This window comes from Macrotis lagotis, chromosome X (genome assembly GCF_037893015.1).
Source record: "Macrotis lagotis isolate mMagLag1 chromosome X, bilby.v1.9.chrom.fasta, whole genome shotgun sequence".
Classification (NCBI taxonomy): Eukaryota; Metazoa; Chordata; class Mammalia; order Peramelemorphia; family Peramelidae; genus Macrotis; species Macrotis lagotis.
Window position 1 is genome coordinate 630,865,344 of NC_133666.1, and position 27,822 is coordinate 630,893,165.

Below are 27,822 nucleotides of genomic sequence, written 5' to 3' on the forward strand. Positions count from 1 at the left end.
TTTAGTAGATAATAAATTCAACACTTAATTTCCAAAGATGGCCTGTGGGTCTATGTTTCTTTTATTTCCTTATGTTCTTCTGGATATTTTAAAATCACCCTCTTTTTCGTTTTCATCTTCTTCTCCTTTTCCTCCTTCTTTTACTCCTTCATCTCTTCCTCTTACTTCTCCCTTTATCTTCTCCTCTTCTTTTCCTTCACCTCCTTTATCTCCTTCTTCTCCTCCTACTTTCTTCTTTTTCTTCTTCATCATCTTCTTTTCTTCTTTCAGGAGGAGAGAAGTATTCTTCACTGGAATTCTCATTTTTCATTGCATTGATCAGAACTCTTAAACCCTATCACTTCTTGGTCATTTCCCCCCATAAGTCCTTTACAAGGAAAACCTTAAATCTTTCCATAAATCCTCCACAACATATTGAGGATTTTTGTCCAGCTTTTTTTGGCCTTAATGCACTATCCACAATTATCCCTTGGTCTTAACCCACCTTCTTTTGCAGTCATATATTTATGTGGCCATATGCCTCTTCTGTTGCACAATTCTTCCTTGAAGCTCAGACATTAGCATTCTTAAAGAATGTTAAGGTTTGGGGCAGCTAGGTACCTGAGTTCAAATCCAGCCCCAGATACATAATAATCACCTAGCTGTGTGGCATTGGGCAAGCCACTTAACCCCATTACCTTGCAAAATCTAAAAGAAAAAAAATGTTAAGGTTTAAAAAATAAAAAGTGGGTCATTGTTTCTGGAAGGAGCATGGCAGGGAGGTCATTAAAAGCACCTTCTGCATCTTTTTTCAGCTGCATTATTATCTAGATATGTTATATCCACCTAGAAATTGGCAAGCTGATTTTTTTAAACCTAATGTGTGAAAAATAATTTATTTCAATTTCATTTTCACATTATTAAATTCAGTCCAGTCTTCCAAGATGTTGCTTCTTGTTTCAAAGCAGCAATAATTCATTAAGCTCTTGCCATATATCAAATTTGTTGGCAGAAATATACACATATATAATATATATATATATATATATATATACATAAAAGTCAAAAAAATAGTTACTGCCCTCAAGAAGCTTCCATTCTAATGGAGGAAAGACCATATATAAAAAGGAACTGAAAAGAGGAATAGGTTGCAGTGAGGGAGGAGGGAGAAAATATCTATGGGTTCGTGGTGGTAAAGTTGGAAGAGTCTAAAGCACAGCTAGGAGGGAAATCAACTCTGGCTGGTCAGAGCCCATCCCCCAAATGGGAGGAAGGAGGTTGATATGGCAGAGGGATATATATTCCAGGGTGAGAAGGCGGCTGAATTGCGGAGGCAAAGTCCAGAGAGTCAGAAGCACCACAGGGTATGAATGAACAATGAACAATGAATTGCTAAAGGTCCCTGTATTGGATAGCTGTTGTTGCTGCTGTTTGTCCTTCTTTCTCCAAGAAGACCAGGGCCATCCCCTGTAATGAAAAGGCTTGGGTGTAAAAGTCAAAAGACCTGGTTTCAGACTCTAGCTCAGCTACTAATTACCTATGTGACCTTGGGAAAGTTCCTCAAAGTCCATGTCTGTAAAAGGAAGGGGTTGGATTGAATGACTCCTTAAGATTTCATGATTCCAAGACCAGGATAATTGTAGTCAAGTATTTGAATCTTGTCATATGGAAGAGGGATTAGATATGGTATATACAATGAAAGCTTAAGTAATTAATTTTGCAGAAGGAAAATTTTTTCCCTAGCAATTAGTTATCCAGAAATTCCCAGGACCATGGGATCATGAACCTAGAACAAAAATATAACTCATTTTTCAGACTAAATATTCAACAAACTTTAAGTGCCTACTATGTGTCTCCTTCCTTCTTCCTTCCCCTCTCTAATGAAGGAGAAATATTAAGGGAAACATTATCTGTGCACACTTGGCATATCCTGTAGACTTCTGATTTCCTTCCCATTTTTTTCTAGCATCTCAGAGATGTAATCCATTGAGATAATAGGAACAACCCCAATCAACCCTTCCTTACCCATCTCCTGTACTTCATGTCCTGCCAAGGTATGTGTCTGACATCAATCACATTCAAGTATTAGTCATTCCTAAGCTCAAACTTCTAACACAGGTGGCATACTAGGCTCCTATATAATCCATGCCCTCCCTGTCTTTCAAGGTGTTGTTCTCTTGTCAGTCCAGCTGCAAGTTCACACTTACAGCTGTTTTCTCCTCTTTTCTTAATTTTACTATATCAAAAACTCACTTCCTTTACCTTGTTACCTCCTTAAAAAACTCTGTAAATTTACTTGTAACCCTTTGCAGTAACCTGAGTTAAAATTCATGTCTTGTTCTTTTAGGTCAGAGAGCCGAGTGATTTCTTCACTAATAAAGGAACCCCCAGAGGTCTTTACAAGCCCTATCCCCTCCCAGCACTATCACCTTCCTAGGTATCCATCATCATCTCTCTCCCTTCTTTCCTTCCATCCTTGTATCCTTCCTTCCTTCCTTCCTTCCTTCCTTCCTTCCTTCCTTCCTTCCTTCCTTTCTCTCTCTCTCTCTCTCTCTCTCTCTCTCTCTCTCTCTCTCTCTCTCTCTCTCTCTCTCTCTCTCCCCCTCTCCTTTCCCCTCCCTCAATTCACATAGGGTGAACTGCCCCGAAGGTGCTCTTCCCAAAGGAATACAAATTTTGATGGACCAACAATAAATCCCAGACCAAGCTCCACTTGGTCATTGTTTGAACCCTGATGGGTTCAGAGTTAATGTAAATAGTAATTTTTCTATTTTGGTCAGAAATCTTGAAGGGCTTCCCCTCCTAGATTGATTTTTTTTGGACTAGGTTAAAAAGACCCTTCTTTGCCTTCATTTCTTTCTTACCTAATCATTGAATGGGCATTACCTCAGTAAAATTGTGACCTAAGGAAGGACTTAACTTTAAAAAGCTAAGGTCTTCCTCTATATCCAAGGTCATCTCCATGAATCATCCTGATTCATATCTGGCCATGGGATCCAGATGGCTCCAGAGAAGAAATTAAAGCTGGTGACTTTTCACAACCTTCCCTCACTAAAACCAATTCACTTGCATTATCTCAAAGAGAATGGAAACAAACAACAACATCAACAACTGTTTGCTAGAGACTTGCCCAAAGTCATGCAAGAATTGTCAGAGGTGAGATTTACATTTGCCCAGATGGAACAAGTTCCCTCTCTGGAGGTTTTCAAGTACAATCAAGTCAAGATTGCACCAACTACCCTCTGAGGTCTCTTCCTTGAGATTTGCCCACAGACTACCAGCTGGAATGGTCTAGAATCATAGATTTAGCTCTACATCTGACATTGAAGATCATATGTTGTTCTTTGTGACCCCATTTGGGATTTTCTTGACAAAGAGATACAAGAGTGATTTGTCATTTCCTTCTCCAGCTCATTTTACAGATGAGAAAATTGAAGCAAAGAGGGTAATAAATGGCTTGCCCTAGGGTCAGACAGCTGGGAAGTGTCTGAAGTGGATTTGAACTCAGGAAGAGGAGGCTTTCTGACTCCAGGCTGGTCCCCCTATCCACCTAACTGTCCAATTCATGCTTGAATAAAAATTCTTTTTACAAGGACCCTGGTAATTGGCAGCATAAAATGAGATGCAACACAGTTGACAACCTGCCCAAAGACATTTAGCAAATTAGCAAAACCAAATTTAAACCCAAGTCCTTTGATTCCAAATCTGGTGTTCATTCCCCCCTCCCTTGCCTGCCTTTCTCCTTCTATCCTTTACATCCTCCCTTTCTCCCTTCTTTTCTCCCTCCCTCCCTCCCTTCTGTCCTTCCTCCTTTCCACTCCTGCCCTTTGAGCTTTCATTCCCACCCCCCTTTTCCTGGGAAGGAGGTGAATTTATCACTTGTTAGCACAAAGGGAGGATGGGTTCTCAGTCCTTACTGGTGTTTGACAGAGCCTCACAGTTGACTTAATTCTCATTGCTTTGTTCTCTAAGCTCTGCTTCCTTCACTTTCCTAGGATTCTTTCAAGTCAACAAACATTTACCCAGGACCTGAGCTAGGGCTGGGCACACAAAGGTCAACAGGAAATAGTACCTACTGCCCAGGGGTATATAGTCTTCTAGGGGAATATGAGGGACACCTAGATAAGTTCATATCAAATACATCAAAGTGAACCAAAAGCATTTTAGGACTGACAACCTGGGGGAGGTGGGGAGTATAAATAACCTTGTTTGGTACCTTAGTTGTATGTTGAAGAAAGCCAGATAAGGCAAGGCAAGAAACATTTATTAAAGGCTTACCAATTGCTTAGGCACAGATACAGATACAAGGCAGTGTATTATATAAAACATTGGGCCTAGAATCAGGAAGACCTGAGTTCAAATACAACCTCTGACATTCACTTGTTGTATGACCATGGGTGAGTCACTTAGTCTCTAATTGCCTTGGTTTCCCAATCTACTGATAATGCTCCATCTTCCAGGGTTGTAAAGTGTGTAGTACAATGCATGATAGAGAGTAAGGGCTATAGAAGGGTTAGCTAATGGAAAGAAAATCTTGACCTTCAAAGAACTTTCATTCTAATGGGGGAAGAAAACTGAAAAGTAAGGGGAGGGGATGCTGTTTGAGAACATAGAGGTGAAGTGAGGAGAATCACAAGCAGAGCAAGGAGAGGAATATAGGATGACCTAGGAGGAACTCATCAGCGGAAGAGGGAAACCAAAGGGGTGGGGCGGGGCAGGAGGAACTCACCAGGGGAAGAAAGGAACCAAAGGGTAGGAGAGGGGAACCTTTTCTGATTAGAAGAACTCAGGTGCTGAGGGAAGTTCCAAGTTGAGAAGAAAGAAAACAAGAATCTACTATGTGGTAATAAGCATTTTACAAAAATTCTCCCATTTTATCCTCTCAAGAACTCTGGGAGTTTAGTACTAATATTCTCTCTATTAAATAATGGTGGGAATCAAAGTTAAATGACTTGCCCAGGATCACATAGCTAAGGAATATCTACCATTGGATCCAGTCAGGAAGCTTGCCCAGCTGCTGGGGTAGGGAGGCCAAGTCCATCAAGTTACAAAAAGAGCTGGAAGGGATTCTGAGGGGAGGACCTGGCTGCCAAAGTGCAGCAGGAGGAAATGGAATGTCACTGCAGCATGCCAGTGGAAGGACTGCCACTCAGATTCCAAGTAGAGTTCTTCCCTAATTCTATCACTCTACTTCCATTTAGATGTAGTGCCAACATCATTTCTACTTTTTTTTTTAGTTGAACTTCAAGAATTTTCCTCTTCCCTGGAACTTATTTTTAATTGGGTCTTCTAGATTGTATAAAATTGCATAGTTCAGGGGTAGAGAACATCTGGACCATAAAGGGTCCATAGTCTATCACTGCCAAGGCAACTGCAGGTGGGACTCAAAATTCAGTAAATGTAGTAGCTGTTTAGAAGTGAATTAATTAAATGTTTGACCAAATTTGGCAGGCAAATGTTATAAATATCCAAATAGCCCTTGGTAGAAAAAAAAAACCACCTCTATTGTAAGCAAATACAGGCAGAAGCAAAGTGTCACTGATTACACTTGATCATATCTCAGCCCCAAGAGCTACAGAAACTGAGGGTGAGGAGGGCAAAGTTCAGAGATTACAGTACTGAACCTAGATCTGAGTTCAAATTTTGCCTCAGACACTTAGCAAGTGTGTGACAATGGATAAGTCCCATAACCTTTTTGAGCCTCAGTTTCATCATCTATAAAATGGAGATCTGCTGGATCTATGTCAACAGTAGCATATGTGGAGTACTTTGGAAACTCTGCTGCTGTTGTTGTTTAGTCATTTGTTTATGAAAAGGATCAATGATATCATGGGGTGATGTCTTGATGAATGCATTGCATCAACCTCACTCTCCCAGAAACACTGAAATCCAGTAACAAGACAAAAGTCAGGAGCACTGGTGATATCCCAGGATGCAGTAGGTGACATTGGAGTCTTCAGTGTCTGACCAAGCTCTAAGTCCTCCACAACACCTGTTTCAGCTACCATGGTGACTATTGGGAACAAATTGTTCTCATCCTTCTGTTCCACCTAGGGGAAGTCTTCACATCTTTGGGGTAGGCATCCCCTGACTCACCAACAGGTTACCCTAAACCTTTTAGCCCACCTGCTGAGACAAATATGGCTATTGTGAATGCCAAAGCTTCATGTAGTTGCAGGATAATTAAAAATAGCTAGGGATTAATCAAGGGAAGGAATCAAAAGGGTTTGAGGAAGCCTTTCTGTAGAACAACCATATAAGGCCTGTGAAATCATTTGGTCTGGCACTTCATGGCAACCACAGTTTTGACTTGAAACTCAATAAATCTAGTTTTTTAGAGGTGAGTTAATTAATTAAATATTTGACTAAAATGGCAGGTAAATTTTTAAATTGATAATTTTGTATGGACAGCAAATAATGTTATAAATCTCCAAGTGACCCTTGGCAGAAAAAAGGTTCTCCATCCCAACTGTAGAAGTTGAGATTTTAATTGTGATTCAAAGGAAGCCAGAATGGTCAGTAATCGTAGTTGTATATAATTCTACTCTGATGTGTCATTGTGCTATGGAAGTTACCCTATGAAGCTTGACACAAATCTTGCTATTAACAGTTTGAAAATTTTAAAGAAAGATTTTATTTATTTCGAGTTTACAAATTTTCCCCCATTCTTGCTTCCCTCCCCCTACCCCCACAGAAGGCATTCTGTTAGTGTTCACACTGGTTCCATGTTATACATTGCAGTTTGAAAATTTTAAAGAGCTTTGTAAATATATTCCTATCACTCTTAGTGATAGCACATCTTTCTTGCGTCATATGCTTTACTGTATGTGCAAACTTGTCATCAGTAGGTTATATAATCTTGAGTTCATAGAGTCATATCATTTCAGAGTCTGAAGAAATATCCTGAGGTCAACCCATTCCTATGTAAAAATCCTGCTACTAAATCAGCAAGAAATCTCTTCCTGAAGACTTTCAAAGACAGCAAATTTTCTCCCTCCAATCCATGCCTTTTGGGGTGGCTCTAAGTGTTTGGAAGTTTTTCTTTTCATTAAACCAAACCTGTGCCTCTGCATTTCTTTTTCACTCTTCCTAGTACTACCTTCTAGATCTGAGCAGACTGATGATATAGCCTTCCCCACAATAGCATTTCAGAAAGGATAAGCATTCCCAGTTCCTCCCATTAATACTGGTAACCTTTTTATTAGAGCTCCTTTAGCTCAGGATATCATGGCTATAACTGATTTCCAACTCCTAAGGAATGAGTTTGTATTGAGCTATCCCAGCTCTATTACTATCCTTTTATTATGCCTCTTTATGATTCTGAGCAGGCATCTGGGGGCAGGAGGGAAGGGTTCAGAGGTCAATAACAGGCCCAAGGCATTGTATTGTTGGCACATTAAACAGTATACAGGCATTGCACCTACTGGTCTGGGTCTCATTGGCACCATGCTATAAATAACTGGATCAGATGGACTCTACATGGGGATTTGCTGAAACTTCAGAAGATGGGGTGGAGCCAAGATGGCGACAAGAGAGGACTATCTCTTAGGCACTCTCTCATAGAACTTCTAAACTAAGGACTCTAACTAAATTTTCAAGAGACAGGACCCACAAAGGGACCCAATGAGGTAGTTCTCCTACTCAAGGTAACCTGGAAAAGAGCAGAAAGGCTCTGCTCTCCTGGGTCGGAGGGGCAGCCTGCCAGAGGGGTGGCCCACCAGAACCAAAGAACTTCAGCCTCCTGGAGGCAGCCCTAGGGCACTGGGAGCACGGCTCACAGCAGCAGGGGAGTTTCCTGAGTTATACCCCAGGGAGCACTGGGCACAAATTGGGGGAACAGTGGGGGGGGAATCTCTGCCAGAGTAAGCACGTGGAGCCCAGCCCTCAGGGTACACAGTGAACAGCACAGCCAAGGCAGTCCATATCCAGGAAAGAGAAGCAGGCAGAGCTGGTAAGCAGGAGCCCCCAGGGCATGAGCCCATTGAACCTAGGGAGGGGAGTGAAGAGAGAGACTGCCAAGCTCTGTCCTCTGTCCCTGGAACAGGTCGCTGGGGTTCTGACCACATTCAGATCCTGATTGCAGTCTAGGCACACCCCCATAGAACAGCAGGGCCCTCCCCACCTCAACCCTGTGGCGGAGGGGGGGGCGCATATGGTCATTCACAGACCAGGAGGGAGGACAGAGCCTCACACACTGAGATCCTTGTGGGAGTGTCCCAAAAGCTTAGGAAGCACCCCAAAACCAGGCTTAGGCTGGGAAAATGAGCAAGCAGAGAACAAGAGGAACACCATTGAGAAATATTTTGCCTGTGAGCCCAAGAAGGATCAAAACACTCAGTCTGAAGATGAGGAAGCACAAGCTCCTGCATCTAAAGACTCCAAGAAAAAACAGAAATTGGGCTCAGGCTATGACAGAGCTGAAAAAAGACTTTGAAAATCAAATGAGGGAGATAGAAGAAAAAAAAATGGGAAAAGAAATGAGAGAGATGCAGGAAAAACATGAAAATGAAGTCAGCAGCTTAGTTAAGGAGATCCAAAAAAATGCTGAAGAAAATAGCATGCTAAAAACCAGCTTAAGTCAAATGGATCAAACAGTTCAAAAGTTACTGAGGAGAAAAATGCTTTAAAAAGCAGAATTGGCCAGATGGAAAAAGAGATAAGAAAGCTCTCTGAGGAAAACAAATCCTTCAGACAAAGAATAGAACTCAGGAAGATAGGTGAATTTACGAGAAACCAGGACTCAATACTTCAAAACCAAAAGAATGGAAAATAAGAATAAAATGTGAACCACCTCATTGAAAAAAACAACTGATATGGAAAACAGATTTAGGAAAGATAATCTAAAAATTATTGGAATACCTGAAAGTCATGATCAGGAAAAGAGTCTTGACATCATTTTCAAAGAATTACTACAGGAAAATTGCCCTGGTTATCCTAGAAGCAGAGGGAAAAATAGAAATGGAGAGAATCCACAGATCCCCCTGAGAAAGAGATTCCCCAAAAACTAACCCCCAGGAATATTATAGCCAAGTTCCAGAACTCCCAAGTCAAAGAGAAAATATTACAAGCAGCCAGAAGGACACAATTCAAATACCATGGAGCTGCAATCAGGATCTTACAGGACTTAGCAGAAACTATATTAAAAGCTTGTAGGACTTGGAATATAATATACTGGAAGGCAAAAGAGCTTAGAATGCAACCGAGAATCAACTACCCAGAAAAACTGAATGTCCTCTTCCAGGGAAAAAGGTGGACTTTCAATGAACCAGGGGAATTTCAAATGTTCCTGTTGGAATGGCCAGAACTGAACAGAAGGTTTGATCTTCAAATACAGGACTCAGGTGAAACATAGAGATTGGAGGAGAAGGGAAAAATATGAGGGACTTAATGATGATGAACTGCATGTATTTCTGTATAGAAAAATGACACTGATAATACTCATATAAACCTTCTCAATTAACAGAGCAGGTAGAAGGAGCTTTTATAGATGAAGCACAGAAGAAAACTGAATTTGAAAATATATTGTGGTGTAAAAATGGAGTCAATGGATAAAAGGGAAATGTAATGGGAGAAAGAAAAAGGAGAGGGGGAATAGGCTAAGATATTTCATATAATAAGATTTTTCTTTATTACAATGAGCTATTGAAATGATATGGAAGGGGGAAGGCAGGGGAGAATGAAGGAATTTTTGCTCTCATCAGAGGTGGCTAGGAGAGGAAACAGCATATATATTCAATGGGGTATAGACATGTGGAGTAAGAAGGAGAGAAGGGGAACAAGGGGAAGGTGTGGGGATGTGAATGATGGAGGAGAGGATGGACCATGGGGGGAGAGTGGTCAGATATAACACATTTTCTTTTTTACTTCTTGCAAGGGGCTGGGATTGGATAGCCTGTCTGGGACCATAGGGCCAGGTGGATGCTGGGCCTAAGGGGTGGTATGGGGGCTGAGGCCTCTTGGCCCCAGGGCCAGGGATCTGTCTGCGGTGCCACTCAGCTACCCTACAGCAGAGACAGAGTGAAAGGAGAGAGAAAATATAGTACATGGTAGTGGAGAAATAACAAAGGAGGGAGAGTTGCGATCAGCAATGGCAATGGTGGAAAAATATGGAAGTAACTTTTGTGATGGACTTATCATAAAGAATGTGATCCACCCGCGACAGAGTTGGTGGTGTTGGAAAAAAAAGAAAAAGAAACTTCAGAAGATGAAGTTCATTTGGGAGATGAATAACCTACCATGTTTTAAAAAAACATTTTATTTTATTAGTCTGTATCTTCAACTGGGTAAGGTCCAACACATTGAGAGTGTGCCTCAGTCTTTTAAGAAACCAGGTCATGGGGCAGCTAAGTGGTACAGTTGATAGAGCACCGGCCCTGGAGTCAGGAAGACCTGAGTTCAAATCTGGTGTCAGACAATAATTGCCTAGCTGTGTGACCTTGGGCAAATCACTTAACCCTACTGCCTTAAATAAATAAATAAATAAACTTTTTAAAAAAATTTAAAAAAAATAAAAAAATGGCAGCTAGGTTGTGTAGTAGATAGAGCACCGGCCTTGGAGTCAGGAGTACCTGGGTTTAAATCCAACTTCAGACACTTAATTACCTATCCATGTGGCTTTGGGCAAGCCACTTAACCCCATTGCCTTGAAAAAAATCTAAAAAAAAAGAAACCAGGTCATAATATGAAGGGAATCATTCTTTGATATGGCAATGATCATAGACTCTCAGAGGGACTATGTAAAGCATCAGGTATAGAGGTCTCTAAATTATTTTGATCACACATCCCATCAGGTAAAAAAAATTGCACACCCCTCTTAATATATGTATATTCATTTTATTTCTAAATTGTACATATAGTAGGGGCCTGGTCAAGCCTAACCCTTATAAACAAACATAGCATGCTTGGCTGATGTAATTTGATATAAGCATCTAAGACTATTTTTCTGGTCCACACAAAACAGTCTTGTGACTACTTAGTCAAAACTGGACAGGTATTCAAAAGGGACTCTCTTACCAAGGTATTGTTTCTTTTTCTGTGCCCCTCACCCCATCTTCCCCCTATTAAATAGAAGACTGGAGTTGAAATCAGGAAGATCTGAATTAAGATCCAACCTCAGACACTTAATAGTTGTGTAACTTTAACCTATGTCTAGTTAAGTTTCCTCATCTAAAAGTGAGGGTGACAATAGGACCTGCCTCCAAGAGTTATGAGGAGCAAATGAGCTAATATTTTAAGGTGTTGTGAAAAGCACTATAAATGAACTTTAAGCACTATATTTGGGGGGGGGGGGGTTGGGGGGACAATAGGGTTAAATGACTTGCCCAAGGTCAAACAGTTAGAAAGTATCAAGTGTCTAAGGTTGAATTTGAACTCAAGTCCTTCTGACTCCACCTAGCTGCTCTAAGCACTAACAAAAGAAATGCTAGTTATTAATTCTATTGTTGTTTACATAGTCCAGTGCATGTTGTCAACCCCCATTAAAATATGGAGAAATGGATTACGTTTTCCCTTTCTTTATATTCCCTGGTACTTAGAGCAAGGTGTAGCCCATAGAATGAGTTGAATCAATGTTTGCTTGCTTGATGTATTAATTGATATTGTCACAATCAAATCCTCCATATTGTGAAATTCCAACTCTTTTCTCAAGATACTTCACTTTCATCACAGATGATCATCTGACTTATGGTCCAGTGAGGATGCATTAGTAAAGCTTAAATTCCTTTTTTTAAAGAGAAAAATCAATAGAGATTCAAGATCTAGTATTTTTCTTCCCATACTCCAATGTCTTGTACACTCCCTGGGATGCTCATATCCCATTCTGGAGATCATTTATCTAAGGAAACCTACACCTGTACAGAAAGTTCCTGTGTATTACAGCAGACCTCTCATTTAGCAAACATTTAAAAAGCACCCATTATGTGCCAGGAACTGAGGGTACAAAAACGAGATTTCTCAATTTCAAGTTTACTTTTTACTGGGAGATTTAACATTTATTCAGTTAAAAGTGACAAAAAGGTAATAAGGAGATAGTGATTTCTGATGCCTACAGGCTGAAACAAATGAGGCCATAAATGTGATTATAGTCTGCATGAGAAAGATAAAGAAACCATTGGCCCAAAAATCAAGAACAGATCATAGTCAAGATAGAGAAATCTCTAACATACATACTCTGTTGGTTTGTTTATTATGTTTTAGTACTGTTCTCACTGGAGTTTTTTTATGGTTCATAGATAAAAAGAAAAGTTGATTGATTTGTCTAATGTTTTAGTAAAACCTTTTTTGTTCTTCCTTTTCAAAGAACACCATGACATCAGGGAAACAATGCCATGACAAGCACATGAATTAGATTTGAATGATAGTGTGCTATGCTGAGTTAGTTCATCAGCCTCACTTTCTCCTCTGGAGCCAGCTGGGTGCAGTGGTCAGATGTGAATCCAGATGACTGGAAATAGCCCTGGTTGCAAGGCTGTGTGTCTAAGATCACACAGCTAGTAAGAGTAAAATGTCTGAGGCTGGATTTGAGTTCAGGTTCTCCATCCACTGCACCACCTAACTGCCCACATATCAAAGGTTTATGTGTAATAAATGGGTCAACCTAATAATTAAATCTAAGATCTGTGAAGAGGTTAGGCAAATTAAGTAGCACTAGTCCCCTAAGAGCAGCTGCCAAAGTGGAGGCATACAATAAGGGAGCTATAAATAATAATAGCTCATAAATAATGATGACACAATTGCACATTAATCTTTTTTAGGATTTATAAACAAAAATCCTGTGAAGTAGTTAGATGTATAAACTGACGCTCCAAGAAAATGTGGTGATTTAGAGTCAAGGTCACATAGCTAGTAAGTGGCAGAGTCAAGATTAGTAACAGAGAACCAGATTTAGATTTGGGCTGAAGGTAAAACTTTCTATCAGTTAGAGCTATCTATCTCTTAGGGGAATTGACTTCCTCACTGATGGTTTTCAAAGACAAGGAAGATTCTGGTCCAGCTCTAGGTTGACTAAGATTACTTTTGGACTCAAGATTTTTCGTCTCTGATTATTCTTATTAGAGAGACTGAATGGTGAATTGAGAGTAGGCTTCAAATCCAGGAAGGCCAGAGTCCTGGAACACAGTCCAGGCAAGTCCCTGAACTTTTTTTTTCCCTGAACTTCTCAATTGCTCCAGGCAACACTCTAAGACAATAAATGGAAGAATGATGTACCAACCTACATTGACAGAGAATTCATTTCCTCAGTGGGGGTTCTCAACGCTGATGAAATCCATAGATCTGGACCAAATTCTTACCCCTACAATGGCTAAAGAGTCACATAAGGTGTTTCAGTTGCCTGATGGAAGACTACAAATCAGAGTAATGGAGGTAATCTCCTGACCAGGGCCCCTTGGACTCTAATCCTTTGACCTTCTTGGAATCTGATCAAAGATTGATTGGATGGAACTGTATAACCCCATGGCCTTATGCTTGGCAGGTATCTGAAACAACTCCAAGTTTATCCTGAAATTGCATCAGAATGTGCACCATCCAGATGGGAAGTAGTTTCCATCAAACAAGGACAACAGGTTCAGATAATAGGTGACTGGTCACTGTCCTCTAAAACATTGGTTTGACTTGTGGCTGGTAGAATCCCTGCCTAATAAAAAAGGAATTCGTCCCACAACTTTTATTCATTCAGGGGGAAAAAAACAAACAGCCCCTATTCCTTTCTGGATTTTAACATTTACAAAACATATTTCTTACCTTACCTTGAGGGTAGAGGGAATAGGGAAGAAAAAAAATGAGCTTTGACCCTTGGGATTCAGAAGACCTGGATTTGAATCTCAGCTCTGCCTCTTACTACCCAAGCTCCTCTCCTTCTCTGGATTTACTTCTTCATCTGTAAAATAAGAGATGAAATGATATCTCACCCCCTCATAGGGTTCATATTTTATGATTCTGTGAGAAATCTGAGATCCAAAATAGTTATGAGCATAGCTTCAGAGCAGGATAGGATTCCGCAAGTTATTAAGTCCAACTGTTCATTTTACAGATGAAGAAACTAAGAAGTGAGAATATCCGATAACTTACCTAAGGTCACCCAGGGAATAAGTAACAGGGGTGGGTTTGAATCCAGGACCTCTACTCTCAATGCTCTTTCCACTGTCTTTGCCACCTTTCTCAAGTAGATTGATTTCAGCTGGCTCTTTCATTTAATCTCTGGCCATCTCTGACATTCTGGAATTCCATTTTCATTTTGCAGAGGAAGAAACAAAGTCTTGGGGAAAAGCAATGCCTTGCTTGGACTGACTCACATAATCTGTACTCATCAAAGGAACCCCAATTTGTAGAATCCATCCTGCTTCACTGGTTTCAAAGGTTATAGCTTAAGTGAAGATTTAAATCTGCAAATTAGAGATAGGGATAGTCAATGTGAATTAATATTAAAAGTTCAAGCAAAATAACTTTGAAAGACAAAAAAACAAACAATAAAAAAATCCTGAAGGAATCTGTCCCTACTAGGAAACTAGGGGTCTGATTTTCTCATAAATATATCTGTGAGCTCTTTACCAAAAAAAAAACAAAAAAAGAAACAATTCTAGCAATAAACACAACTGCCAGTACATGTCATCTCACCTAAAACAAACAAGCAAAAAGTAAAACAACATAAAACAGCAAAATATTCATATGAGTAACTAGTTCAGCAGAAGGAACAATGGTTATGAAGTCAGAGAACCTGGATGACTCCTGGGCAATCAGTCAATCAAAATTAGTTTTCACCTCCATGAAATTAGGAGATGGATTATCTCTAAGACTCTTTCCATTTCCTCCCCATAGGAACCTTGTAGAATTTCATCTCATTCCTCAATATTCTTACATTGGTATAACATTGATCTATACTCAAACATTATCATTTGCTCCCTATTACCTTTAGGGTAAAATACAAAAATCTCAGCCTGGTGTTTAAAGCCCTCCTGCAGACTAGTTTGCACTTACCTTTCCAATATTATTTCCTATCACTGTCCTTCACTTATTTTTTATTCCAGTAAAATGTGTCTACCAGCTGTTCCCCAGCATGCTACTTTCATCTCTCACCCCCATGTCTTTGTCCAAGTGGTCCTCAGATCTGGAATATGTTGCCTCTCACTTCTACCTCTTAAATTCCCAGCTTCCTTCAAGGCACAGCTTTGATTTTACATCTTTCCTCTTCCCATTGTCTCCTGCTTGAAATTACTTTAAATTTTTTTCTGAATATATTTTATATTTAGCTGCTTGTCATTCTCCAGTTGTACCCAATTGGTGCTTAAATGAATGAGTGCTCGTTGAATTCCTATATTTTAGATTCATAAATTTTAGATTAAAAAAAAGAACTTAAATCAAATTGCCTAGTCTAATCTTCTATTTTATAGATGAGGCCCCCAAAGAGGGTAAGTGGCTTTCATGAGGTTACATAAGCAGATATGGGTAAGAATTAGGATGAGAACCCAAGCCCTCTAGCTCCAGATTTCATGTTCTCTCCACTATATCAAACTGTCTTTCTGAAAATGCTATCCTGTTTTTCTTTAATGAGCTTCTATTCTTGTGTTATTTTAAAGGCAGAGCTTTCTGGGAGGTTGGATCCGGGTATTTGAACTCTTTATAATGACAGAAATCAGTAAGCCCTTATCTCAGAAAGCTTAAAAGACTAGCAATTTGAGAAGGCTTTGGATCTGTCCATATACACTTGCTTAACAGGTTTAAACAGGCTGTGGTTTTGAATCAGTGATTTAAATACCTTTATTCTGCAATTGTGGAGATAGAAAAGAATAGAAAAACAAAGTAGTTGTCTGTCAATTAGGGAATGACTAAATAAATCTTGGCATATGAATGTAATGGAATTTTACTGAGGATATAACAAATGAAGACTAATAAAGAATTCAGAGAAACAGGATCATATAAAAGATCTGATACGTATGAAAACAGCAAAATAAGGAAAACAATATAAACAGTGACTTCAATGTAAGTGAAAAGAACAACAAAATGAAATCATGAATGAACTTGGTCTAAGAGGAAAAGTTGAGAAAATATCCTCTCCCTTCATTGAAGAGGTATGTGGATTATCAATATGGAATAATGAACAAACTGTTAGATGAGGACAGTGTGCTGGTTGATTTTGCTAGATTTTTTTCTTTTTTTTAACCTTTGTTACAAAAGATGAAAAAAATTTAATTGAAACTGCAAATCAAATCCACACAAATCATCAGCACTTCTATATATTACTTGTTGGGAGCCAGAGTCTCTAAGCTGCTTGACACAGTAGCGGCAAGAAGACTCAAGGTGGCCACACCACCTGATGGAACATTTCCTTTTTCAATATATATAAGGATTCCATGTATACCAATATTTGTAGGACTAATATTGATTGCAAAACTTACTTATCCTAATAGTGGAATGACTATAAAGGAAGGATTCCAGAGAAATTCCTTGAATAAAACAGATTGTAAACTCTGTCCAAATTTAACAGGATTGCCTCTCCCCTAGGCATATGAAAGGTTCCAACATTATGAAATCTCTGGAAAACCCAACACTGGGAATTCTAAGGAGATGTCAGAATATATACAAGGAAAACAGATACAAGATGGGTTAGGTAGAATTCCTGGGAAATCAACAGTTTTGCCCCCCTTACCATACACAGGAATATATGATAAAGATGGTGTAAGAATAGCTAGTATAGGTGACCGATATGTGAACTCTTAAAGCCTTAGTTCTATTGGGAAAGAATAAAAAAGTCACAGAAACTGTGGTTCCTACCAACAAGGGCTGAAAGGAAATTGGTTATTGAAGGAGTCAACAAATGAGTAGACAAACACAACTACCCTTACTATAGGTTGTCAAGGGAGTGTATATTATACAGAAACATAAAAAAAAAAAAACATTCCATTAAATGAATTGCTTAATTAATAACTTTAAATGAATTAATAATTTTACAATGCAGCAACAAACTAGGTAGCAGACAGGTTGAGGTCATCACGGTCTGAGCAGGGATAAAAATTAATTACATGATTGATAATTAAACTTTTAACCACATGAACTACATGATCAAACTTGTAACTACATGAAATATAAGACTGATAATGAAAATTGTAAAATTTTGTAACCAAGGAAATGATCTTAGCTTGCTTGCTCGATGCTTATATGATTCTGAGAATATAAAAATAAATCTAAGTAGCAGTAGTCAACCTGCTTCTGCCTTCAAACCCTTGCATTGACTCAATTCCTTTCGGTGACTCTGTCCCTCCTGTCAGATTCCAAGGACCCTGTGGAGGCTGGACCCCCGCAATTACTTATAAAATTCACTAGTGAGAAACACAAACTATGGTATGTATAAAATACTTCATAATCTACCTACCAAGATACACATAAAAAATATGAATACAACTACAAAAGACTATTCACAGAAATAAAGACAGATAATTGAAAAAAATATTAATTGCTCATGGGTAGGCCAAGCCAATATAATAAAAATGTCAATACTACCTAAATTAATGTACTTATGCAATGCTATATTAATCAAACTACCAAAGTATTGCTTTGTAGAATCAGGAAAAAGATGACAAAATTTATTTAAAAAAAAAAAAACCAAAATTCAAGGATCTCAAAGGAATTAATGAAATTAAAAAGGAAGAAGGCTTGGTAGTACCTGATCTCAAACAAAGCAATAATTCTCAAAAACAATGTGGTATTGGTTAAAAAAGAGAGAGAGAGAGAGAGAGAGAGAGAGAGAGGCTGATTAGTCAAATAGATTAGATGCAAACAGAAGCAAATGAACTGTGCCCACCTAGTATTTGTTAAATCCAAAGATTCCAACTACCAGAAAAGGGTTCACCATTTGATAAATATTACTGGGAAAACTGGACAGCAGTATAGACAAAACTAAATTTATACCTCACACCTTATACCAAGATAAACTCCAGAGTTTGTGTGGGATATGTGACCTGCATACAAAAGATGGTATCATAAATCAGTTATAAGAATAAGGAAGAAATTACTTTTCAGATCTAGGGACAGATGAAGAGTTCATGACCACACAACAGCTAGAAGATAACATGAACAATTTTAATTATATTACATTTAAAAGCTTTTGCATAAACAAATCTAATGTAGTAAAATTTAGAAGGAAAATAATCAACTGGGAAAAATTTTTGCAGCAAGTTTCTCTGATAAAGTCTCATTTCCAAGAGTTATATGTAAGGGACTGATTCAAATTTATAATAATAAGCACAATTCCCAAGTTAGTAAATGGTTGAAGCTCTGAACAGGTAGTTGTCAAAAAAAATAACTTAAACTATCTATAATCTTATGAAAAAATGTTCTAAATCACCAATAATTAGAGATATGGGAACTGAAGCAAATTTTAAGGTTTTATCCTACACTCATTAGATTGGTTAAGTAAGCAAGAAAGGGAAATGACAAATGCTTGAAGGATTGTGGAAAAATAGTTACTTCAATGCATTGTTAATGGGAGTTGTGAGTTGGAAAACAATTTGAAATTATGGCCCTAAAGTTACTAAACTATACATGCCCTTTTACCCAACTATACCACTATTATGCCTTTATCCCAAAGAGACTAAAAAAAAAAAGAGGAAGAGGTCCTATATGTACAAAAATATTTATAGCAGCTATTCTTGTAATGGCAAAAACTAAGAGAGTTGGGAAATGGCTGAAGATAAATATTATGCAATAATATTATGCTGTAAGAAAGATTCAGAAAGAACTCAAAAAGATTCATGAAGTGATTCAGAGAGTGAGTAGAATGAGGAACTCAATTTATACTATAATATCAATATTATAAAAATGAACAATTCTCAAAGACTTTAGAACTGATGGTAGAGAACCAAAGAAGAATTCTGCCACTTCATGATAGAAATGATGGACTTAATATATAGTATGAGAAACATATTCTTTGGTGTGGCTAATGTAGTAATTTATTTTGCTTGACTATATTTCCTTCCCTTTCTCATTCTCATTCTCTCCCTCCCTTCCTTTCTTCCTTCTTTCCTTCTTTCCCTGATTCCCTTTTTTCTTCCTTTTTCTTTCCTTTCTATCTTCATTCTTTCTCCCTCCCTCCCTTCTTTCATTCTTTTCTTCCTCCCATTCCCTTCCTTTCTTCCCATTTTCTTTTCCTTCCTTGCTTCCTTCCTTCTTTCCTTTCTTTCTTTCAATGAGTAGGGTGAGGTAGGAGGGAGAAAAAATAAATGCTTAATAACTTTTTAAAAGGTTTTTTTTAAAAAAAAGAAAGAAAGAAACTTTCTGGTAAGAGAGTTGATAAAGATATATTCAGAAAGAATTGTGATATTAAAATAAAAATTATCAACTAAAAATTATGAACCAAGTTCTTGGAGATAGCAGTTAGGTGGCTCAGTGTATTGACCACAAGTTCTGTAGTTAGGAAGTCTTCTCTCTTATGTGACCTTGGGCAAGTTGCTTAACCCGGTTTGCCTCAGTTTTCTCAGTTATAAAATGAACCAGGGAAGGAAATGGCAAAAAAAAAAAAAAAAAAAAAAAAAACCCACAATGCCCAAAACCAATAAAATTAGAATTGCATACTCTGATAGGAGTTTGCCCTGGGGTTATAATCTAGGATGTGGAGTACCTAAGAATTTGGCTCACAAATAGTTGCCTGGCCTACTGTCTCTGGGCCTGGAGGGAGGCAGTTATTCATTAATTTGTCTGCAAAAATTGCTTAGGTGACAACAAACACAGCCAAGTCTCCATTTTTTGTTGATTATTCATGCTTCCCTTTCATCCTCTCCCCCACAGACTTGCTATCAAGAAAGAGAACATGAATACTGGGGAAAAAAACCTCTATATTGTCAAATCTTGGTGTTGCTTTCTGTTCTATAATAATGAGTTAACTTTTTTACTGGACTCAGTTTCTTCATCTATGAAATGACAGAGTCAGATTAGATGACCTCCAAAGCCTTTTAATTCTGAATATAGCCAATTTATAGTAATTGAGAGAAATCTCTCCTCTCTCTCTCTCTCTCTCTCTCTCTCTCTCTCTCTCTCTCTCTCGCTCTCTCGCTCTCTCGCTCTCTCACTCTCCCTCTCCCTCTCCCTCTCCCTCTCCCTCTCCCTCTCCCTCTCCCTCTCTCTGTGTTTCTCTTTCTCTCTTAGTCTCTGTCTCTGTCTCTCTCTCAGCTCTTTCAGGAAAGACAAATTTGGCCAAGCAGAAGAATTGTGGACAGAATTGTAGACTTTGTTCTACACTTCAAATGTTGAGGTGTCTTATGTGTTAAGGTCAGCAGAGGGGGACATATGACCAAAAGCCAGAAAGGCCATCGTCCCTTCTCCCAAGCTCACACAGAAGTGTCAGAGCCAGGAATGAAGTTCAGACTCTATGTCTCATGATTAGAATTTTCACAGCATATAAATTGAATAGGACTAAACAATGTGATTAAGGATGCCAGGAAAACAAATGCATATTTGGGAATAAGAGAAACTCAGAAAAGGCACAGTGTCCAGGTCTAGACTGATGATGGCCATATTGCACTTTGCCCTGGTCAAACCAGTTGTAAACCAATAATAATAATAACTTTTATATAGGACTTAGGCCTGTGTGAGCCAGGTGTTGGGGCTAAGCACTGTACAAATATTATCTATTTGATCCTCAAAATCCTGGGAGGTAGGTGTTATTTTTAATCCCCATTTTACAGATGAAGAAACTGAGGCAAACTGAAGTCAAGTGACTTACCCAGGTTACCTAGCTAGTTAAATATCTGAGTCCAGTTTTGAATTCAGGGTTTCCTGACTCTAGGCTCTCACCAACTAGCTGACTCAGTAGTATAAACAATCACAACTTAGGAAGGACGTTGATAAGCTAAAGTGTCCAGTGTCCAGAGGTGACTAATCAGGATGGGGAAGAATCATTAGACCACACCAAAGGAAGAAACTGAAAATCACCAGCCTAGACAAGAAAAGATTTGGGAGAAAATGAAAGAAGACAAAACTGCAAACGATAGATAGAGGTTGCAAAGAGGCAAATTTGATACAAGGCAAAACTTCCAAAGTAGACTTGGTCATCATTAGGATGGGCTGAAGGGGGCTTGAACTCAGTTGAAAAGATGCAGGTCAAGGAAACTAAATGGTGCAATGGAGTGTACTGGCTCTAGAATCAGAAAGACCTGAGTTTAAATACAACCTGACTCACCTATTAAATTTACTAACAAAAACTAAAAAGAAAAAACAAACTTACTTTAAAATTAGTTTAATCAGCAGTAAAATGGAAATAACAACATCCACTTTGCAGGATAATTGTAAAGACCAAATGAGAGACTATCTGTAAAGTGGTTGGGACAATTTGTTATTGTTTGAGTTATGTCTGACTCTTTATGACCCCATTGGGGTCATTCCTAGCAATGGAAAACCTGAAGTGGTTTGCCATTTTCTTCTCCAGCTCATTTTACAGATGAAGAAACTGAGGAAAACAGGGTTGAGTGATTTGGTCAAGGTCACATGGCTAGTAAGTGTCTGAAGCCAGATTTGAACTCAGGAAGATGAGTTTTCTAAGCAGGGCAACTCCATATACCATATTACTTAGATCCTCTGTGCATAGTGGGTACTTACTAGTTGTCTTGTTTCTTTCTTTCCTTCCTTTCTTCCAGTCCTCGAGTTGCTTATAAACAACTAAGGCTTTTGTACATACTGATTGAGAAATTCCTTTTGAAGCTGATAAAAATCTGCCTCTTCTACCTAATGGTCTACCCACTGACTCATGATAGGGACAAGTAGAACAAATTTAATTCTCAATGATTGTTGTCACCATCATGCCTGCCCCAGATCTTCTCTTAAGATTCTCACCTCCTTTCTTACCACTACTATCCTTGGTTCAGTGTCAGAAATGGATTTTGTTTTTATCAATGGAAATGACATTAAAGATTATTCATTACCATGTTTGGGGTACCACTGTACCCCAAGATCCATGGGTTCTTGCAGCTGAAATCTTCCATATTATGTCATTTCCCCCACTAGAGTGGGCACTCCTAGAGAGCAAGGATTGTCTCCCTTTCCTATGTGTATCCCCAGAGCTTAGCCCATTTTTTTGCAGTAGAGATTCAGAAAGGGCCTAGACCTGGGATTTCACAAGGAGAGGGAAATCATGGGTGTCAAAAATTCCTCTTCTAAAACAAGTTGATGGGCATTTCCTTTTATCATCTGAGTTTTAGTTATTACATTTTCATTTCTTGTCTCTTTAAGATTCCCATTTTTACACAGTGTACCAATGGGCACAGATATTTATAATTCTGTAGTAGTGGTACTTAGCAAGTAGGTAAACCACTGAGCCTAGATTCAGGAAGACCGGAGCTCAAATCTGATGTCAGACGTTTACTAGCTGTGTGACCCTGGGAAAGCCATTTAACCTCTGTCTTGTTTTCCTCAATTGTAAAATGAAAATAATAATATCATCTATCCCCCAGGATTATTGTGAATATCACAATAGTGATCTGGCACATAGCAGATGCTTAATAATGCATAATTTTCTTTAATTTGATTTTCATTTATTTTAAACCTTTATACAAAAGGTCAACAAAGGAACATTTTCATGTTCATAACAACATAAAAGGAGGATTCAATATAAAATCATTAATTTCTATTTCACACTTTCCTTTTTTAAAAAATTGTTATAAATACTAAGATGATTTTTCTGTGCTTCCATCTAAGCTTTCTTATGTTCTCTGTTATGTACTTTTTTCCTATTGCCCTAGAGAAGGCCATAACTAAACACAAATCATACCACACATTCTTCTATTTATTAGTTTTTTCCTCTGGATATGGATAGCATCTTCCTTCATAGGAAGACTTGTAATTAATTTATGTATTTATAATTCTCAAAATGATTTAGTCTTTCAAAGTTGTTCTTAAAACAATATCATTGGGGCAGCTAGGTGGCATAGTGGATAGAACACTGACCCTGGAGTCAGGAGGACCTGAGTTCAAATTCGACCTCAGATACTTAATAATTACCTAGTTGTGTGACCTTGGGCAAGTCACTTAACCCCATTGCCTTGCAACCCCCCAAAAAAATATTGTTATTACTGTATAGAACACTCTCTTGGTTCTGCTCATTTCACTCTTTATTATTTCTTGTACGTCTGTCCATGGTTTTCTAAAATCAACCAATTTATTATTTCTAATAGTGTAGTAGTAGACCATCACAATTATATATCACAGCTCTTTTAGTCATTCCTCAATTGATAAGCAAGCCCTCAATTTCTAGCCTTTTGTTTTCACAAAGAGACTTGTTATTATAGGTTTTAGAACATATAAGTTCTTTTGTTTTTTTCCCTAATCACCTTGGGAAACAGTCCTAACTGTGGTATTGCTGGGTCAAAATAATGGTATTGCTGTGGGTATATGCAGTTTGATAACTCTTTGAGCATAATTCCAAATTGCTTTCCAAAACATTTGGATTATTTCACAGTTCCAAAGTTTGTGAATTAGAATGCCAATATTTCCACATCCCCTCCAACATTTGTCACTTTCTCCTCAAAGTTGTTTTAATTTGCATTTCTTAAATCAATAGTGATTAGAGCATGTTTTCTTTTGACAACATGTAGTTTTGATCTCTTCATTGAAAAATTCCTTGTTCATATCCTTTAATCATTTACCAAGTGGGGAATGACTTACACTCTTATAAATTTGACAAATGGTTTTATATGTTTGATGTATGAGATCTTCATCTAAGAAGCTGTCTATAAAGATTTTCTCCTTTTTTCTTTTTTTTCTCTTTTCCTCCTAATCTTAGCCTCTTTGGTTTTATTTATACAAACCCTTTTTAATTTGATATAACCATAATTATCTATTTTATACTTCACAAAAAATATGTTGGGAAAGCTGCACAGTTGTCTGAAAGAATTTGAGCATAGCTTAAATATTTTAAACCAATTACCAAGATAAGATCAAAATGGGTATGCAACCTAGACATAAAGGGAGATACCATAAACCTTCTATCTACATATGCTTTTTTTTTTGGTTTTTTGTTTGTTTGTTTTAGATTTTTCAAGGCAATGGAATTAAGTGGCTTGCCTAAGGCCACACAGCTAGGTAATTATTAGGTGTCTGAGGTCAGACTTGAACTCAGGTACCCCTGACTCCAGGACCAGTGCTCTATCCACTGCATCACCTAGCTGCCCCCATATGCTCTTTCAAATTACCAAATTAATGATAATATTCTTAAGAGTACAGATAACATTTTCCCACATAAGAAATAAAAAGTTCCATTTCTAAAATATACAGAGAACTGAGTCAAATTTTCAAAAAAATAAGCCATTCCCCAATTGGCAAATGGTCAAAGGATATGCAAAAGCAAAGTTGAGGAAATCAAAGCAATCCATAGTCATATGAAAAATTGCTCTAAATCATTACTTATTAGAGAAATACAAATTAAAGCATTTCTGAGGTACCACCTTATATACCTCTCAGACTGGCCAATATGACCAGAAAGGACTATGATCAATGTTGGAAGGGATGTAGGAAATCTAAGACACTAATACGCTGTTGGTGGAGCTGTGAATTCATCCAACCTTTCTGGAGAGCAATTTGGAACTACGCCCAAAGGGCAATAAAAATGTGCATACCTTTTGATCCAGCAATACTACTACTGGGTCTATACCCTGAAGAAATTATGAAAAAGGGTAAAAACATCACTTGTACAAAAATATTCATAGCAGCCCTGTTTGTGGTGGCAAAGAATTGGAAATCAAGTGAATGTCCTTCAATAGGGGAATAGCTTAACAAACTGTGGTATATGTATGTCATGAAACACTATTGTTCTATTAGAAACCAGGAGGGATGGGAATTCAGGGAAGCCTGGAGGGATTTGCATGGACTGATGCTGAGCAAGATGAGAAAAACCAGAAAAACATTGTACACTCTAACAGCAACATGGGGGCCATGATCAACCTTGATGGACTTGCTCATTCCATCAGTGCAAAAATGAGGCACAATTTTGGGCTATCTGCAATGGAGAATACCATCTGTATCCAGAGAAAGAATTGAGCAGTTTGAGCAAAGAAGTTAACTTCAATTTAGGAAAAAAGTTATGTAATTTTGCTATCGCTTATATTTTATTTTTCTTCCTTAAGGATATGATTTCTCTCATTCAACTTAAATCAATGTATATGATGGAAACAATGTAAAGATTAATAGACTGTCTTCTGTGGGGGTGGGGGGAAGCAAGAATAGGGGAAAAATAGTAAAACTCAAAATAAATAAAATCTTTCTTTAAAAAAAGAAATAAAAAGTTTGACCTTATTGAGTCCTTTATAATGGGTCTTTAATATTTATTTATGTTTCTCCTGAATCTCATGTCAAATTTTCCACTGGGTTCTGGTCTTTTTGTCATGAATTCATGAAAATCTTATTTATTAGATATTTTTTTCCTTTGTTCAGGATTATACTCAGGTTTACTGGGTAAATTAGCCTTGATTGTAACTCAACTCCTTTACTCTTCAAAACATTATGTTTCTATCTTTTTGTCTTTTAACGTAGAAACTGTTAAATCTTTTTCTTTTAGCTTTTTGTGAGGAAAATGGGGTTAAGTGGTTTGCCCAAGGTCACACAGCTAGGTAATTATTAAGTGTCTGAGGTCACATTTGAACTCAGGTCCTCCTGACTCCAGGGCCAGTGCTCTATTCACAGCACCACCTAGCTACCCCTAAACTGTTAAATCTTAACATAATCCTAACGGTAGCACTACAGTATTTAATTTGTTCCCCGCCCCCAGTTTGTAGAATTTTCTCCTTCACCTGAGTGTTTTGAAACTTGTTTATGATGTTCCTCTGAGTTTTCTTCTTGGGATCACTTTCAGGTGGTAATTTCTATTTCTGCTTTATCCTCTCATTCTAGAACTTCAGGGCAACTTTCCTTAATACTTTCTTGTAATAATATATTCAGGCTCCTTTTTTAAAATCATAATTTTCAAGTAATCCAACAATTCTTACCACTTCTTGTCTGTTCTCTAGATCATTTATTTTTTCTTATGTTTCACATTCTCTTTTATTTTTTCATTCTTTTGATTTTGTTTTATTATTGATCTAAATCTTATAATACCATTATCTTCCCTTTCCCCAATTCTAGCTTTTAAGGAACTATTTTTTTCTTCTATATTTGGATTTCTTTTCCCAAATGATTGACTTTCTTTTCATAGCTTATTTGATTTTCTTGGATTGCTCTTACCTTTTTCCTAATTTTTCCTTAACATCTCTTATTTGATTTTTTAAAGTCATTTCTAAGTTATTTCATGAACTTTTTTTCTTTGAAGTAGGAATGACTTTTTGAACTTTAAACTCTCCTTCTGGATATGAATCAGATCTTCTCTATTCCCAAAGTAACTGTTTATATTTGGGTTCTTTCTCAACTTTACTTACTTATTATTATTGTCTTAGTGGCTTATTATTATAATCAATTTCTAACTCCAGGTTGGGGGGGGGGGAGGTTGATGATGACTCAGGTTTTTCTTGCTGTTGTTTTCTGAGTTCTATCTGGGGGTCTTCTCTGTCCCTGAACCATGGCTAGGGTACCCAGGCACATTGTCACCACAAATGCTCTTTCTTTTTTATGACCCTTCCCCAAGTTGCAAACTTCAGTTCACCCTTCTGCCCTGGGATTGAAACCAGGGACTCTGCTCTCCTACCATGCTCCACAGCAAGCAGGGTTCCCCACCCCTCTGTTACCATACTCACTTCTACTTACCCATAGCTGCAACCTGGGATTTCATCCACTCAGCACAACTGGGGTCTTGTGGGAGAGGAAGATCCTTCAATCTTTCACTTGGCTAAGCCGTCTGACCTCAGACACAGTCCATTAGGTGAAAGTTCTCACCCCAGCTGCCCCCCAGTGCTGTAGTTTGTTGGTTCAGTGGAGTCTGCACTTCAATTGCGCCAGATCTCCACTCCTGTAGATTGGCTCTTTCCTAAGATCCTCCAAAACTTCCTTAGGAGTACAACTGCTTTCCCTCAATTTTTAATTATTTCTTTCCATTTAAAGTTCACTTTGAGATGATATTTCAACTTGTTTATGGAAGAAATTTGGAAATTTGGGTATTTCCTGTTCAATTCTGCTATCTTCCCAGAATCTTCTCAATAAATATTTTTTGGGGGGGAGTCATCTTGATGTGTGTGCTTCTTCCCCCATACAGCTCTCTATCTTCATTTGTTCTATGTGATTTTTCTCCATTTAATTCCCCAAATCCCTCATATAGGAGATCTTCCTCTAGGTCTTTTAATAGAAATAGGGACTGAACCTATGATTTCATTCCAAATGAGGAAACTCCCTCTACCAGTGCAGGTCAGCATAATTGGTGCGATAATCTTAGAGAGGTGCTGTCTAGGGCCTTGAGAGATTGAGTGACTTGCTAGTAGATAACAAAGATGAGACTTGAATTTAAGCACTAGATTGTATTTCCTCTCTGCTTTGTGCATTATTGTTCAGTTGTTTCAGTTGTGTCTGATCCTTAGTAACCCCATTTGGGGTTTTCTAAGCAGAGATACTGAACTAATTTGTTATTTTCTTCTCCAGCTTATTTTACAGTTGAGGAAACTGAGACAAACAGAGTTAAATGACTTACCTAGTGTCACCCAGATAGTAAGTGTCTGAGACTGGATTTGAACTCAGGAAGATGAGTCTTTCTGACATTGGACTCCTTGCACTATCCACTGCACACCTAGCTACCCCACTTTGTGCATAGTAAGTATTTAATAAAAGCATTTTCTAAAATATTACTATAAATATTATGAAAAAATATAATCATTATTTTTAAATTTTATTTATTTATTTTTGAATTTTACAATTTCCCCCCTAATCTTGCTTCACTCCCCTCACCCCCCC

At 38.0% G+C, this 27,822-nt stretch overlaps 1 long non-coding RNA gene across 1 annotated transcript; it reads right to left on the reverse strand.

Annotated features, from left to right (window-relative positions):
• Positions 1-1,098: 1,098 nt before the first annotated feature.
• On the reverse strand, positions 1,099-27,604 carry LOC141500549 (uncharacterized). Its single transcript, XR_012471960.1, has 4 exons — positions 26,689-27,604; positions 14,047-14,360; positions 13,720-13,855; positions 1,099-1,446 (listed from the first exon to the last, which is right to left on the reverse strand). It is a non-coding gene; the product is annotated as an uncharacterized LOC141500549 (long non-coding RNA).
• Between the last annotated feature and the right edge of the window lie 218 nt (positions 27,605-27,822).